The sequence below is a fragment of the Engystomops pustulosus genome, chromosome 7 (assembly GCF_040894005.1).
Source record: "Engystomops pustulosus chromosome 7, aEngPut4.maternal, whole genome shotgun sequence".
Classification (NCBI taxonomy): Eukaryota; Metazoa; Chordata; class Amphibia; order Anura; family Leptodactylidae; genus Engystomops; species Engystomops pustulosus.
This window is the reverse complement of record NC_092417.1, coordinates 54,684,046-54,698,897: the sequence shown is the minus strand read 5'-3', so window position 1 is coordinate 54,698,897 and position 14,852 is coordinate 54,684,046. Positions and strand designations below refer to the sequence as shown.

The following is a 14,852-nucleotide window of genomic DNA, read 5'->3' as shown; positions in this document are numbered from 1 at the left end:
TCGCCCAGTTGTCACCTACTATCTAGGGTAGGATCAGCAAGAAGTTAGGGACAGCTGGTTGGGTTTACCATTAGGGCTCACCGTCTGTGTCTTCCTTTACTTCCATGGTTGTACATTCCCAGCATTTGGCAGCATTACAGGTGGCCTTTAATTTTCGGATCCTGATGACTAGTAGAAGGAAATATGCTTGAATTCTAAAAGAAGATGCATAATAAAGTTGTCTTTTTTTCGACGTCATGTTCGCAGAACACCCTATACTTATGGGTAATTTCATTGAAAGACAATTGCTTTAGCAAAAGTTAGAAGTGAACTCTTCTGGCATTTTTAGCCGCCAAAGATAACAGGACACTTTTCTCTCTTTGTATTCTCCCTCCATTTCTTGCGGCTCATTCCCTCTGCCATTAGTGTTACTGTTTTTTTTACCTTTGCAGTTTGCGTTTTAGACTTTACAGTTCGGCAAACACTAATAAATCTTGTCAGAATTAATGCAGATGTAAAACATAGTTATTACCATCTTCACTCCATAAAATAGAACTGATACAATGTTATTACAGCCGCACAATTTCTCCTGATTGCAAGGAAGATAAAATATCTGCAAGAGGGATGGAAACGTTAGTGCGGAAAAATACATATTTCCTGACATGGCGCTTTGAGGAGGCAGCTATATTCCAGCCGAGGTGCAGTGGCAGAGTTTGATTGATTTACTGCTATAGCAACCCAAAAGGTTAATTTGTTTGTATTTGATTCTGTGCCGGGGAAACGTTTAGACTTAGTGGTGGAGTTCTGATTTAACATTTGCCAGAATTACTTGCTGCTGCAGTTCTTTAAAATGTATCTGCTGGCTCAGGATAAAAATCGCCCCTGCATAAATACAAATGACTATTCCCATTAATAGCCGCCTTGTTCAAATTTATCTATTGAAACAGTGTTATCCGAGGATGGCATTTCATGGCGGCTTGATGGTTTTAAATGATAATGAGCTTTTGTTTTGTACAGACGACTCTGTTCATAAGGAATATTTCTGAAAAGAAAATCACCAAGCTGTAAAGTTATGACATTCTTGAAGGGTGTAGCTGAGGGTAGCAAGAAATTCAATGGCCTGGTACCTAAGAGGGTACCCATTTGTATCTTGTACATAAGATATCTCTGTCAGGTAGCAGAGAGGTGGATGTGCATGCAGGGGCGGACTGTGAATTTAAAGTGGCCCTGGAAAAAACTGTAAAAGTGGCCCCATTCCGTGGGCGGGGTCAAAACAAATAGGCCTTGTGATGTGGGTGGAGTTACTAAACTACATACAAACTGTTAATAGATACTAAAACATACTACAATACCTTCTCCAATAAACAAGATTGTAACTACTATAATACTACTGCCCCCTATGTACAAAAATATAACTACTATAATACTGCCACCTATGTACAAAATTATAACTACTATAATACTGCCCCCTATGTACAGGAATATAACTACTATAATACTGCCCCCTATGTACAAGAATATAACTGCTATAATACTGCCCCCTATGTCTAAGAATATAACTACTATAATACTGCCACCTATGTGCAAGAATATAACTACTATAATCCTGCTCCCTATGTACATGAATATAACTACTATAATACTGTCCCCTATGTACAGGAATATAACTGCTATAATACTGCCCCCTATGTACAAGAATATAACTCCTATAATCCTGCCCCCTATGTACAGGAATATAACTGCTATAATCCTGCTCCCTATGTACATGAATATAACTACTATAATACTGTCCCCTATGTACAGGAATATAACTGCTATAATACTGCCCCCTATGTACAAGAATATAACTCCTATAATCCTGCCCCCTATGTACAGGAATATAACTGCTATAATACTGCCCCCTATGTACAAGTATATAACTCCTATAATCCTGCCCCCTATTTACAAGAATACAACTACTATAACACTGCCCCCTTTGTACAGGAATATAACTACTATAATACTGCCCCCTATGTACAGAATATAACTACTATAATACTGCCCCCTATGTACAGAAATATAGCCAGCACCCCCCCCAGTATACAGTCAGTGTGCCACGCCAGTACACATCCAGCCCACTGTAGTATATATGTATTCGCCCCAGTATACAGCCAGACAGCCCATAGCCCCAGTATACAGCCAGACAGCCCATAGCCCCAGTACACAGCCAGACAGCCCATAGCCCCAGTATACAGCCAGACAGCCCATAGCCCCAGTATACAGCCCATAGCCCCAGTATACAGCCCATAGCCCCAGTATACAGCCCATAGCTGCAGTATACAGCCCATAGCCGCAGAATACAGCCAGACAGCCCATAGCCCCAGTATACAGCCAGACGGCCCATAGCCCCAGTCTACAGCCAGACAGCCCAAAGCCCCAGTATACAGCCCATAGCCCCTGTATACAGCCCATAGCCCCAGTATACAGCCCATAGCCGCAGTATACAGCCCATAGCCGCAGTATACAGCCCATAGCCCCAGTATACAGCCCATAGCCCCAGTATACAGCCCCAGCCCCCGGTATACAGCCCCAGCACAGTACATAAAAATAAAAACAAATGGAACTCACCTCTCCGATGCCCCGATGCTGCTCCCCTGCTTGATCCCAGTCCGGCCACGGTGAAAGCTCCGTACGGGCCGGCGTCGCACTGACCACGACGTTTGCTGCTTGCCGACGTCATGGTCTGTGCGACGCCGGCGCGTACGCTGTTGTCACCGCGGCCGGACTGGACTAAGCAGGGGAGCAGCGTCTGGGCATCGGAGAGTTGAGTTTCGTGTGTTTTTATTTTCCCACCGGCCCCACCAGTACCAGACTGGCCCCGGACCGGCCCACCGGGGCCCACCGGGATTTTTCCCGGTGGGTCTTATGGCCAGTCCACCCCTGTGTGCATGTCACACCTCCATTCTTCATTTCAGTCTATGGGAGCACCTGCAGGGTCGGACTGGGGGGCCTAGGGCCCACCAGTAATGTTGATTCTGGCGGCCCACCTACTGCTAAGAGGAAATATTGCATGTACAATATAAGGCTGCAAAAATTCCCTTAAGGACTTGTCAACCAATCAGATATGGTGATTCCTTTTGCAAACAGCTATTTTCTGTGCTCAGACACTTTTAATACATCTCCCCCATGATGTGAATCAAAATATAATGCCATTCATGAAATATAAATTCAATAAAAAGTGATCAAAAGGCTGTACAGTGATAAAAATTGTAGCATTGAAAAAGTCCCAAAAAAATGTCACCACCCACAGCTACGACCCAAAGTATAAAGTAGACATATCATTTGGGGCGCACAGTGAAAGCCGTAAAATCCAAGCCCACAAGAAAATGGTGCAAATGCATTTTTTCATTAAATACCGTCTAACTTACTACAAATTTTTTTCATATTAAATACCGTCACTATGACGTGCAATTTGTTACACAGAAAACAAGCACTCACACAGCTCTGTACATGGAAAAATAAAAAAGGTTTTGGTTTTTGAAGGTGGGGAGTAAAGAAATTAAAACACAAAAACTAAAAAGGGCCTGAGTGGGAAGGGGTTAATTATACACTATACAGTGGCATAACAAGACACCAGTGAGCCCTGATGTGACCTTTGGATTGGGGCACCCATATATCTAAAATTGCGCTGCCACCCCCTCACTGATAACATGTCCCAGCAGCGGCCTCCCCTCACTAATAACATGTCCCAGCAGCGGCCTCCCCTCACTAATAACATGTCCCAGCAGTGGCCGCCCCTCACTAATAACATGTCCCAGCAGCGGCCTCCCCTCACTAATAACATGTCCCAGCAGCGGCCTCCCCTCACTAATAACATGTCCCAGCAGCGGCCTCCCCTCACTGATAACATGTCCCAGCAGCAGCCTCCCCTCACTGATAACATGTCCAGCAGTAGCCTCCCCTCACTAATAACATGTCTAGTGGTAGCCTCTAGAGATGAGCGAGCACTAAAATGCTCGAGTGCTCGTTATTCGAGACGAACTTTTCCAGATGCTCGAGTGCTCGTCTCGAATAACGAGCCCCATTGAAGTCAATGGGAGACTCGAGCATTTTTCAAAGGGACCATGGTTCGGGAATAAAATGTGTTAATTAATTGAAAAAGAATGTCTTCTGATAAGTTAGCAGATGTATGCAAACATCTGCAATCTATTCTTCACTGTTCCGCGCGTATATTATCTCCCGACAAGTTAACAGATGTGAAGAACAGTGAAGAATAGAATAAAAACAGTGAACACAAGATCATTTAAGTGAAAAACACAGTGAAGAATAGATTACAGATGTTCTGCACATCTGCTTACTTGTCGGGAGATACGCTGTCCCGTGCCCCGCTGCTCTCCGTGCCCCGCTGCTCTCCGTGCCCCGCTGCTCTCCATGCCCCGCTGCTCTCCGTGCCCATGTCTCCGTGCCCCATGTCTCCGTGCCCCATGTCTCCGTGCCCCGCTGCTCTCCGTGCCCCGCTGCTCTCCGTGCCCCGCTGCTCTCCGTGCCCATGTCTCCGTGCCCCATGTCTCCGTGCCCCGCTGCTCTCCGTGCCCATGTCTCCGTGCCCCATGTCTCCGTGCCCCATGTCTCCGTGCCCCGCTGCTCTCCGTGCCCCGCTGCTCTCCGTGCCCATGTCTCCGTGCCCCATGTCTCCGTGCCCCGCTGCTCTCCGTGCCCATGTCTCCGTGCCCCATGTCTCCGTGCCCCATGTCTCCGTGCCCCGCTGCTCTCCGTGCCCATGTCTCCGTGCCCCATGTCTCCGTGCCCCGCTGCTCTCCGTGCCCATGTCTCCGTGCCCCATGTCTCCGTGCCCATGTCTCCGTGCCCCATGTCTCCGTGCCCCATGTCTCCGTGCTGCCGCTGCCCCATGTCTCCGTGCTGCCGCTGCCCCATGTCTCTGTGCTGCCGCTGCCCCATGTCTCTGTGCTGCCGCTGCCCGATGTCTCCGTGCTGCTCCCCGGTGTCTCTGTGCTGCTCCCCGGTGTCTCTGTGCTGCTCCCCGTTGTCTCTGTCCTGCTCACTGTGTTCTTCAATGTGTTCTTCACACATATATATTGTTCTTCACATACTATTTTGTTCGCACCGTTCCGCGCATATCTTCCGACAAGTAAGCAGATGTGCCGAACATCTGTAATCTATTCTTCACTGTGTTCTTCACTGTGTTTTTCACTTAAATGATCCTGTGTTCACTGTTTTTATTCTATTCTTCATTGTTCTTCACTGTGTTTTTTTAATTAAATGCTCGATCTCGAGCAGGGGAAATACTCGTCCGAGCAACGAGCCGTCTCGAGTACCTTAATACTCGAACGAGCATCAAGCTCGGACGAGCATGTTCGCTCATCTCTAGTAGCCTCCCATCCAGTAGAGGGGCATAGACATGTCTGTGCGCTATCCCAGTGCATACTGTATAATGTCACACTAATAATCAATTGTATTTGTGTTATCTTCCCGTAATGGACCCGCAGGTAGCAGGCCCCTCCTGTCACGAGGACTGATTGTTACGCCGCTCACTACATATAGCATATGTATATACATATAATAGTCTATCACAGGACATTGTATATACACACATGGACACACACTGGACACGCTATATACACACATGTTCACACGCTGGACACATTATATACACACATGGACACACGCTGGACACACTATATACACACATGGACACACGCTGGACACACTATATACACACATGGACACATGCTGGACACACTATATACACACATGGAAGAACGCTGGACACACTATATACACACATGGAAGAACGCTGGACACACTATATACAAATGGACACACGTTGGACACACTATATGCACACTATATACACATTAATACATGCTGGAAACACATGCATACCCTATAAATACACTAACATGCATAGTACACAATACACAATACAGCACACAATACACTTATAGTATACAGAGAGCAGACATGAATACATACAGTACATCACACTGTATACAGGACAGCAGCAGAAGAGGAGGAGAATCAAAGCAGCAGCAGCTGCAGGCACAGTCATTACAAAGATATTACATATTCACTGCTCACCTCCTCCTCCACAAGCTCCGTCCCGGCATCTCTATCACTTCCTGTTCTGCAGGAGCCTAGGAGTAGGAGGAGCAGGGGGGGAAACTCCGGCAGCTACAGCATACAGGTGCCAGTGCAGGAGTCTGTGACATCTTCACGATAAAGATGCACATCACCAAACAGTCCACAGCAGGGGTAGGACAGGAGCACAGTTACAGGTGCCAGGGCCCACCGGGGATTTTCCCGGTACCCCGGCAGGCCAATCCGAGCCCGAGCACCTGAAATAGACAAGAAGAAGAATTTTGGCATGCAACATTTGTTTGCTTGGGCCACAGCATGTGTAAAATAATCATTTCTGTACAGATACTTGGGATGAGGAAGTAAGAGTTCTCCTTAAGAGTCGCATTGTAGGCGTGTGGAGATTTATAGCCATTGATGCTTCACTAGGGGATTCTGGGAAATATGCAAATACAATTTTTTTGGATGGGACAAGGAAAGAATGACCTTCAGGAAGCATAATGACATGATGTGAAATTAAGGCCAAACCCGTATATCTATTCCAAAAGGAGGAGATTCCCAACTGTAGACAGCACTGTTTTGACGTGGTTGCATGTCTTCAGTATAGCGTAGAGAAGCGCGGTAGATTATTGACATAGCTTCCTTGCAAACAAACCCAACTTAATCTAACCTTCTACAAGCAATATTTTGGAAAACAGTACAAGAGTCAGCAGCAGGCAACCTGGGCAGATGCCAAGTTTGGGAGGCATTTTATGATAAGGGTAAGGAGTATAACGAGTGAGGCTGGTAGGGTATACACCATGTGTGCTGGTTGCCAGGTCAGGTACTAACAAGTCACTTTGGGGCAGATGTATCAAGTGTCTGAAAGTCAGAGTATTTCTAGTTGCCCATGGCAACCAATCACAGCTCCCCTTTAAAATATTCATGAGCACTGGTAAAATGAAAGCTGAACTAGAAAGCAACTAGAAATATTCTGACTTTCAGAAACTTGATAAATCTGCCCCTTTGTGTTTATAGGTATTGTAAATAAAGGACTTGGCTATGACAGTAGAATGAATATCTGTCTCTGGTATAGGTATGGTCTATGGCAGAGGTCCCCAACCACCGGTCCGGGGACCAGGACCGGGCCGTTGGAGTTAATCAGCCGGTCCGTGGCGCCGCTGACAGCTAGCTCCGCGGCCCTGCGCCTGGTCAGAGCTCGCTCTGTGTGGATTTATAATGTTTTCTGCCATAGCCGTGACAGCTCGCAGCTCCCGGCAGAGAACATTATGCAGAACGGGGTGGGGCGGGTGGGTGCATGAAAACAAGCCCAGTGCTCCCACTGATTCAGGGAAACAAGCCTGGTGCTCCCACTCATTCTGAACCTATGGTAAGTTGAATCACATTCTCATTATAAATGTCATAATTATATGATAAGTATGCACTAAGCTCCACCCCTCCATAACCCCACCCCATATGACCAAAGCCCCGCCCCCACCCCCACCGGGCCATGGAAAACTGGTCTAGCTTAAAGCCGGTCCCTGGTGCAAAAAAGGTTGGGGACCTCTGGTCTATGGTTACCAAGATGGGAAAGACAGAGGGATCCTAGATGATCTGTCACACATGATAGAGGAGGCTCTCCTGGTGCATGTTTTCCACTGGGACTGAGTAGGCTAAGCATTTGACCTTATTTTACATATTTCTTTGCTATATAACATTGAAATGCAATTAAAACAAGAGCCTTTATTTCCTTAACAAAATTTCAGTAGATTTATGTACACAATTGCACTGTCAGTGATGTATAGCAATCTAGCTGTGTCTGTCGGATATATGAGTAATACGTCTTAACTTGCTATCAACAAGAAGTTTACCATAACACTTTTGCAAAGCCTTCGCAGACAGTCTGCATTTTTGTTTCATTAATGACTTAGATCCCTTCTCTAGATTTTAGGTTGTAGACCATTGAGATTGACACTTCAGAGAATTTAATTGTAAAGTAATTTAATATTAAATCCAATGAAGTGCCCTTCTGGACTGCGTTGTACTCTAACTGATAACCAATTATTTTCCTTGGCACTGGAGTGAATCAGTAATAGCCATCTCCATTACTAGATAGCTCTCTGTGTCGCTTATCCATGGGTTAGATTGACAGAAATGTCCGCTGCTGATTACTTTCTTTGACTGTAACAATTTGCAGGCTTTTATCTCATTATACTTATACTGAAATGTAACATAAGTTCCCTGAAAACATTTTAAAAAACTAATGTAATGAGAAAGTAGAAGTGAAATTAAAGATGTTGTTTGGGATTTTTACTTACAGTTAGCGATGAGCTGACCCAGGCCCAAATGTTCGGATCGCCTGAACCCAAGCCCGAACTTCAGTTAGAAGCTTGGATTTGGGTTCAGGTACAGCTCACCCCCTCACCGATGATCAACCCATTTAGAATGTCATCGGGGCATGTCAGCGACGATTCTTGGTCATTTAAAGGGGTTATCCGGGTTTAATTTTTTTTTTATGGCCGGGCTGGGGAGGGATAGTTAAACATAATAAACATGGACTTACCTCCTCCGGCGCCGCCGATGTCCCGCGCCGCGGTCACTTCGATCCGTGCCCCTGTAAACAAACAGGGGCACGAAAGCCGCGCACAGGGAGCTTCCGGTCCGCGTTGTGGACGGCTCCTCCCATCCGTCCCTATCTCTCAGCGTTGTAAGCGCTGGGAGATGGGGCGCATGGGAGCATCCGGCCGGCCGGAAGCTCCCTGTGCGCCGGTGTAATGAAACCGGCGCACGGAGAAGACGGGCCGCGGCGCGGGACATCGGCAGCACCGGAGGAGGTAAGTACATGTTTATTATGTTTAAATAGCCCTCCCCAGTCCGGCCATAAAAAAAAATTTAAACCCGGATAACCCCTTTAAGTGCCACTGGTTGCTTTGTCAGTTGCATGTAAATCGTTAACACATGAGAATTTTCTAGAAGGTTCCTTTCAGATTTGAAGACATCCAAATGTACCCATAGGCACCCATAGGCAATGTGATATTGAATCATAACCAGGCATGTGCGTGTGAATATGGGAATGTAGAAGGACCCCAACTCTATTTTAACAATATGCCTGTTACTTGTGTACCGGTTTCTTCCTTTGACCGTGCTGTAAGTTTGAGGAGACGTTGCAATTGTTTGTGTCTCGCCTTCTTTGAGCAGTGTGAGCATTGTGCTGGGCTATTGATTGAAATCACCACACCCATCTCCTCTCCAGCCTGCCTCTGGATCAGCAACAGTAAACTTTGCTCTTATCACGAGGCTAAGAACCTGACAGGCTAAGAACCTGGTCCTCGCCAGTTTAAAGTTTGATTTAACTGCTCTATTGTATGTGTGTGCGTTATATATACTTACGGTTATTAGATTATGGTTTTGTGACTATCCCTTTGTACCTGTGATTTTGTGCCTTACATGCTATCTTTGTTGTGACCACTGATGATTCTTTTGTGTTATTTGTCTGTTTGTCCTGTTTCATGTCCCCACTTTGGCGTTGGAAGGGACCGTCTTTGTGGTTGTCCTGTATCCCTTAAGATATGCAGAGGCAAGCAGGCAGAATATATGGAGGGGATGGAGATTATGGCTCACTGTCCTGTCTTGTCTGCCCTTATTCAATCTCACTCCCTCTGTTACAATGCACTAAGCAAATGTTAAAAAAACAAAACTTTATTCTTACCTCCTTCCTCGTTCCCTTCGGCACTTGCGAGTTGCAGCAAGTGAAGCCGACATAGTTCACCCTGGCTTCAATTGCCCCATCACACGAGGAGGTGGCGGGATCTTCAGATGTGCCTCATCAGACTCTCATCTAAATAAGTATAAAAGTGTTTTTATGCTTTTCAGCACTCATACGGGTTGATTTAGGACCCTAAACCACAGGTTCATTCGGACCTGTTGCTGCTTTAGAGTTACAAATCGACCTGACAGTTCCTATTTAACATTGCAAACAACAAGGTAAAAAAAGATAACACCCCATCACCACAGCAAAATAAATCAGTATAATGACACCTGTGAATATTACACATGGATAATTTACAATTGTAACATGGCCATACAAATAGGTTCTGGGACCGTAACCCTAAAAATTTAAATGTGTCCCACTATATCATTTAGTTTGGACATCCTGCAGTGTCTATGTGGTTCATAAGGGCACACATTTGCTGGCAGACTATAAATACATAGTAAGTCATCATGTTCATGTACAGTACAATACTATCTCATATCAGAAACCAGAATCACACAATCCAGGGGGAAAAAAAGAATAAAACAACATAATACCACTAAAACCTACCATATAGAATGGGAAAAAGTGACAGATTTCAGATACGAGTGCGTCAATTATGTTTTGTAGAGGAGGCAGGACTGTGTTTATTGTGCTGGCTTTTATTCAGCTGCATTGTGCATCGTTTTGTTTTTGTTGCTTTCACCGGTATTTTCTGCACCCTTGGACAAATCAGGATCTATTCAAGTGAAACAGATTAGTGGCTGGAACCATGTAATCACAATAAGAGTTGCTGATTTCTGTCTCCAGCACAGTGTAACAGATTAAGTAGGACCGGTGTATCGAAAAAAAAAGGTTGAACCTTATGTCATTTTTTTTGTGCTCACATAGAAAAAAACAAAGATTAACTCTTTTCTAGCCAATTATATTTTGTAAATATCTGCTTTATTGAATCTTAAAAAATCATTAAAAAATATACAGTACAAGCAGTGAAGTCATTGTGCAAAGAGACAAAAAGTATGATGACTCACATTGTAATGTTATTTTGAATATATTTTTTTGTGCATTATTTGCTTCTTAGTTTCTTAAAGGGAATGTATGGCTATTTTCTTTCTCATTTAACTCCTTCAGGACCATTTTTCATTTTTGTGTTCCTGTTTCTTACTCCCCTTATTCCTAAAGCAATAACTATTTTTACGTTTACAGAGATGAGTTAGGGCTTGTTGTCTGTGGGACAAATTGTACTTTTTAGTGGTGCCATTTAATATTCCATCCAATGTACTGGAAAGCTGGAAAAAATGCAGTGAAAATGACAAAAAAAACACATTTGTGACGTCTTCTCGTGGGCTCTATTATTACTGGTTTTATTCTGCGCTCCAAATGACACTTTCTCTTTAATCTTTCGGTCACTATGATCACAGAGATACCAAATTTAAATAGGTTTTATTAGGTTTGAATAGATTTTTAAAAATGTTAATCTTTTGTACATAAAAAATATAACTTTTTCACACTTTTGTGTAAGGACCCATGTAAGGTGTCATGTATGTGCTGGTGTATTGTGGTGTGGTCCGTTGTGGTGTGAGGGATATATATATTATGTGGACGTCAGGTATGAGGAGTGTATAGGAAGATACCAACCATTATAAACCCGCAGAGTTGTAGCTGGAAGAGCAGAACAAAAGGAAGAGAAGCCACCAGTGACGTCATATATAAATCATTGGATTACACTGCAGCCTCTGTGCAGGATTGGTATCTACTGCTACCATATGGTCACTATATGATGGTATTCACTGGACTATGAGTATAGGTTTTATTCAGTTATTATGGTCATGGTAGTGGTCATGGTATAGTTGTATTATTTGGGCCTTTTACAGAGGTCTTATTACTATTATTGCTCTTTGCATGGCGGTGTTTGTATTATTACATTATGGCAGTAAAGATCGTCAATGAATGGAGGTTATATTTGTCAAATTATTGGTAATACTGGTCATTGTTTAGGTTTTTTTTTGTTTATTATCATTATGTTGGTGGTATTATTATTTGGTCAGGCATAAGCCAAAATTGGAAGTGGTTTATTAATCCCTTTGGGACTGAGCCATTTTCGGGCTTTAGGACCAAGTCTGCCCTGCCGCTATAAGTGGTTATAACTTTGTAACGCTTTAACATATCCAGGTTCTTTTGAGATTATTTTCTTGTCACACATTGTAGTTGAAAAAGTTGTAAAATTTGGATGATATCTTTTGGAAATTTGGCCGAAATTTCTAAAAATTCTTCATTTGTTCAAAATGTTCTGCTTTTCAGGATGATAGTCATAGCTCCCAAACAACTTCATAACTAACATTTCTTAAATGTCTGCTTTATATCGGCATGGCTGTTTTAGCATCCTCTCTTTTTTTCTAGATTGTTAGCAGGTTCAGATTTTTTCTCATTAGTATGAAAATCAACAAAACCTATATTTAGAGGCACCTGCTCAGCTTTAAGTGACTTTGTGGCCTAAATAATAGTAAAACCCCATAAATTATGCCATTTTAGAAACTACACCCCTCAACGTATGAAAAATCTACTTTAAGAAGTTTAATAAATCTTTAGGTGCTTCACAGGGGTTAAAACAAAGTTGAGGTGATTTCCAAACTGTCATTTTATTTAGGCAATACATTCATTTTGGCCAAAAATTGTCACAATTAGAGATGGGCGAATTTGTTAAAATTCGTTTCGTCCCGATTTGCCAAATTTTTCGAAAAAATTTGATTCGACCCGAATCGAATCAAAACAAATCACGTTAAAAAACAGGCATTTCCTGGGTCCTGGAGAGATCAGGTCAATATCATGGCATTCATTTATATCCCTCCGCCATTCTCATTTCAGGTGTTGGGTAAATTGCTGGAATTTATGGAGGTGAGAGACCCATGTCCCGTTTTTGTTATGGGAGATTTTAATGCCATTATGGATGGGGAAAGGGATAGAATGAGGATGAGAGGTAATAAGAATTACAAGAATAGTAGCACACCAAACCTGAGAAATTTCTGCTTGGAGGCCGGTTTGGTGGATGTTTGGCGGTTTTTGTACTCAGAAAAGAAGGCATTTTCCTGCTTTAGCCGGACCCACGAGAGCTTCTCTAGAATAGACCTATGTCTGGGAAATAATAAAGCCCTGGATTTAATAAGAGCGATGAGGTATGAAGCTATTAATATTTCTGATCATTCGCCGATGGTTCTAAGGCTGAATGCTAGGGGAAGAAGTAGGAAAGAAATATCCTTCAGGTTGAACCTTCATTGGTTGAGTCTCTTGGGTGACAAAAGTGGTATTGCAGGGCTCATTGTGGAATTTTGGGAAAAAAACTGTGATATGTCCGATCCGCTTTTAGTCTAGGATACCTTAAAGGCGTATCTTAGAGGGATCTTTAGGGACAAAATTGATGACAAAAAAAAGGAATTCAGAGATCAGGAAAGGTCTCTAAAGAGAGTGACGGAACAAAAGCTCAGGGAAATGGTTAAGGACCCAAATAGAGATAAAATGATAGCATGGTGGGAGGCTAGGGATATATGGAATACCTACACTAAAGAAAAAGCTCAGCAAAAGATTTTCTTTAGGGGCAGAAGAATTTTTTGGAGAGAGGGAAGTTAGAGAGGGAAGTTAGCCTCTATCATAAACCCAAGTTTTCAGGATAATAAAATTTTAGAAGTAGCAAATCAGGAGGGGGGACTGGAGAAGACAGAGGAGGGCATATTGGATCAGTTTAGGATCTATTACCAGAAACTGTACCAAACAGAGGAGGAAGGCTCAAGCTCTGAACTCCAGTCTTATCTGGATAATATTAATTTCCCTAAATTAACATCAGAGGAAAGAGAGAAACTTGATGCTCCTGTGTCTATGGAGGAAATAATGGAGGTTATAAAGGCTACTCCTGACTCGAGCCCGGGAACGGATGGTTTGCCATTTAGATACTATAGGGCAGTGATGGCGAACCTTTAAGAGACCAAGTGCCCAAACTGCAAACCAAAGTCTACGCTATCATTGCAGAGTGCCAACCCGGCTATTTAGCCTAAAATTACTGACAATCCCCCTCTATAAGGGACATATAATAAAGTAATATCATGACCATTACCAGTACAACATGATAAATACCACCATACTGATAATAAACAGACCAATATCACTAATAATATCACTAAGCAGGAGCAAATACAGTGAGGGACACTACTCCCATCTAGTGAGGAACACTACCCCCATCCAATGAGGGACACTACCCCCATCCAGTGAGGAGCACTACCCCCATCCAGTGAGGAGCACTACCCCCATCCACCGAGGAACACTACCCCCATCCACTGAGGAACACTACCACCATCCACTGAGGAACACTACCTCCATTCAGTGAGGGACACTACCCCCATCCAGTGAGGAGCACTACCCCCATCCAGTGAGGAGCACTACCCCCATCCAGTGAGGAACACTACACCCATCCACTGAGGAGCACTACCCCCATCCACTGAGGAGCACTACCCCCATCCAGTGAGGAGCACTACCCCCATCCACTGAGGAGCACTACCCCCATCCACTGAGGAACACTACCCCCATCCAGTGAGGAACACTACACCCATCCAGTGAGGAACACTACCCCCATCCAGTCAGGAGCACTACCCCCATCCAGTGAGGAGCACTACCCCCATCCAGTGAGGAGCACTACCCCCATCTAGTGAAGAGCACTACCCCCATACAGTGACCAAATATCAGGGGCAATATGAAGGATTGTTGAATTCAATTCGGAGGGGGCAGCTGTGCCATGCTGTCAGTGAGGGCAGTGTAGTGCACCCTGGCATCACTCGCAGCATGGCACAGCAACAAGGGATCCAGCCAGGGGCAGTAGATTTGTGACCATGGGAAGCTGTCATACAGGGCAGTTTGGGACACTAAACAATAAGGACCTGTAGTTGTTTAGTGTCCCAAAGCTGCCTGCCTGCTGCCTGTGTAACGAGCAGCTCCTACTTCCATGTACTCACCGGGGCGTTGTGTAAGCTCCGGATGTTCTGCCCTCATTCTCACGGAGTTCCTGGCTGCAGGGGAGGAGGGG

At 44.2% G+C, this 14,852-nt stretch overlaps 1 long non-coding RNA gene across 1 annotated transcript in view; it reads right to left on the bottom strand.

The window, feature by feature from the left end:
- Positions 1-14,852, bottom strand: part of LOC140068778 (uncharacterized) — a 150,109-nt gene extending 135,257 nt beyond the window's left edge. Inside the window, exons 1-2 of the long non-coding RNA XR_011848554.1 lie at positions 14,782-14,852; positions 6,058-6,314 (exon numbers count right to left, since the gene is read on the bottom strand). This is a non-coding gene — a long non-coding RNA (uncharacterized lncRNA). The remainder of the gene's footprint in view (positions 1-6,057; positions 6,315-14,781) is intronic.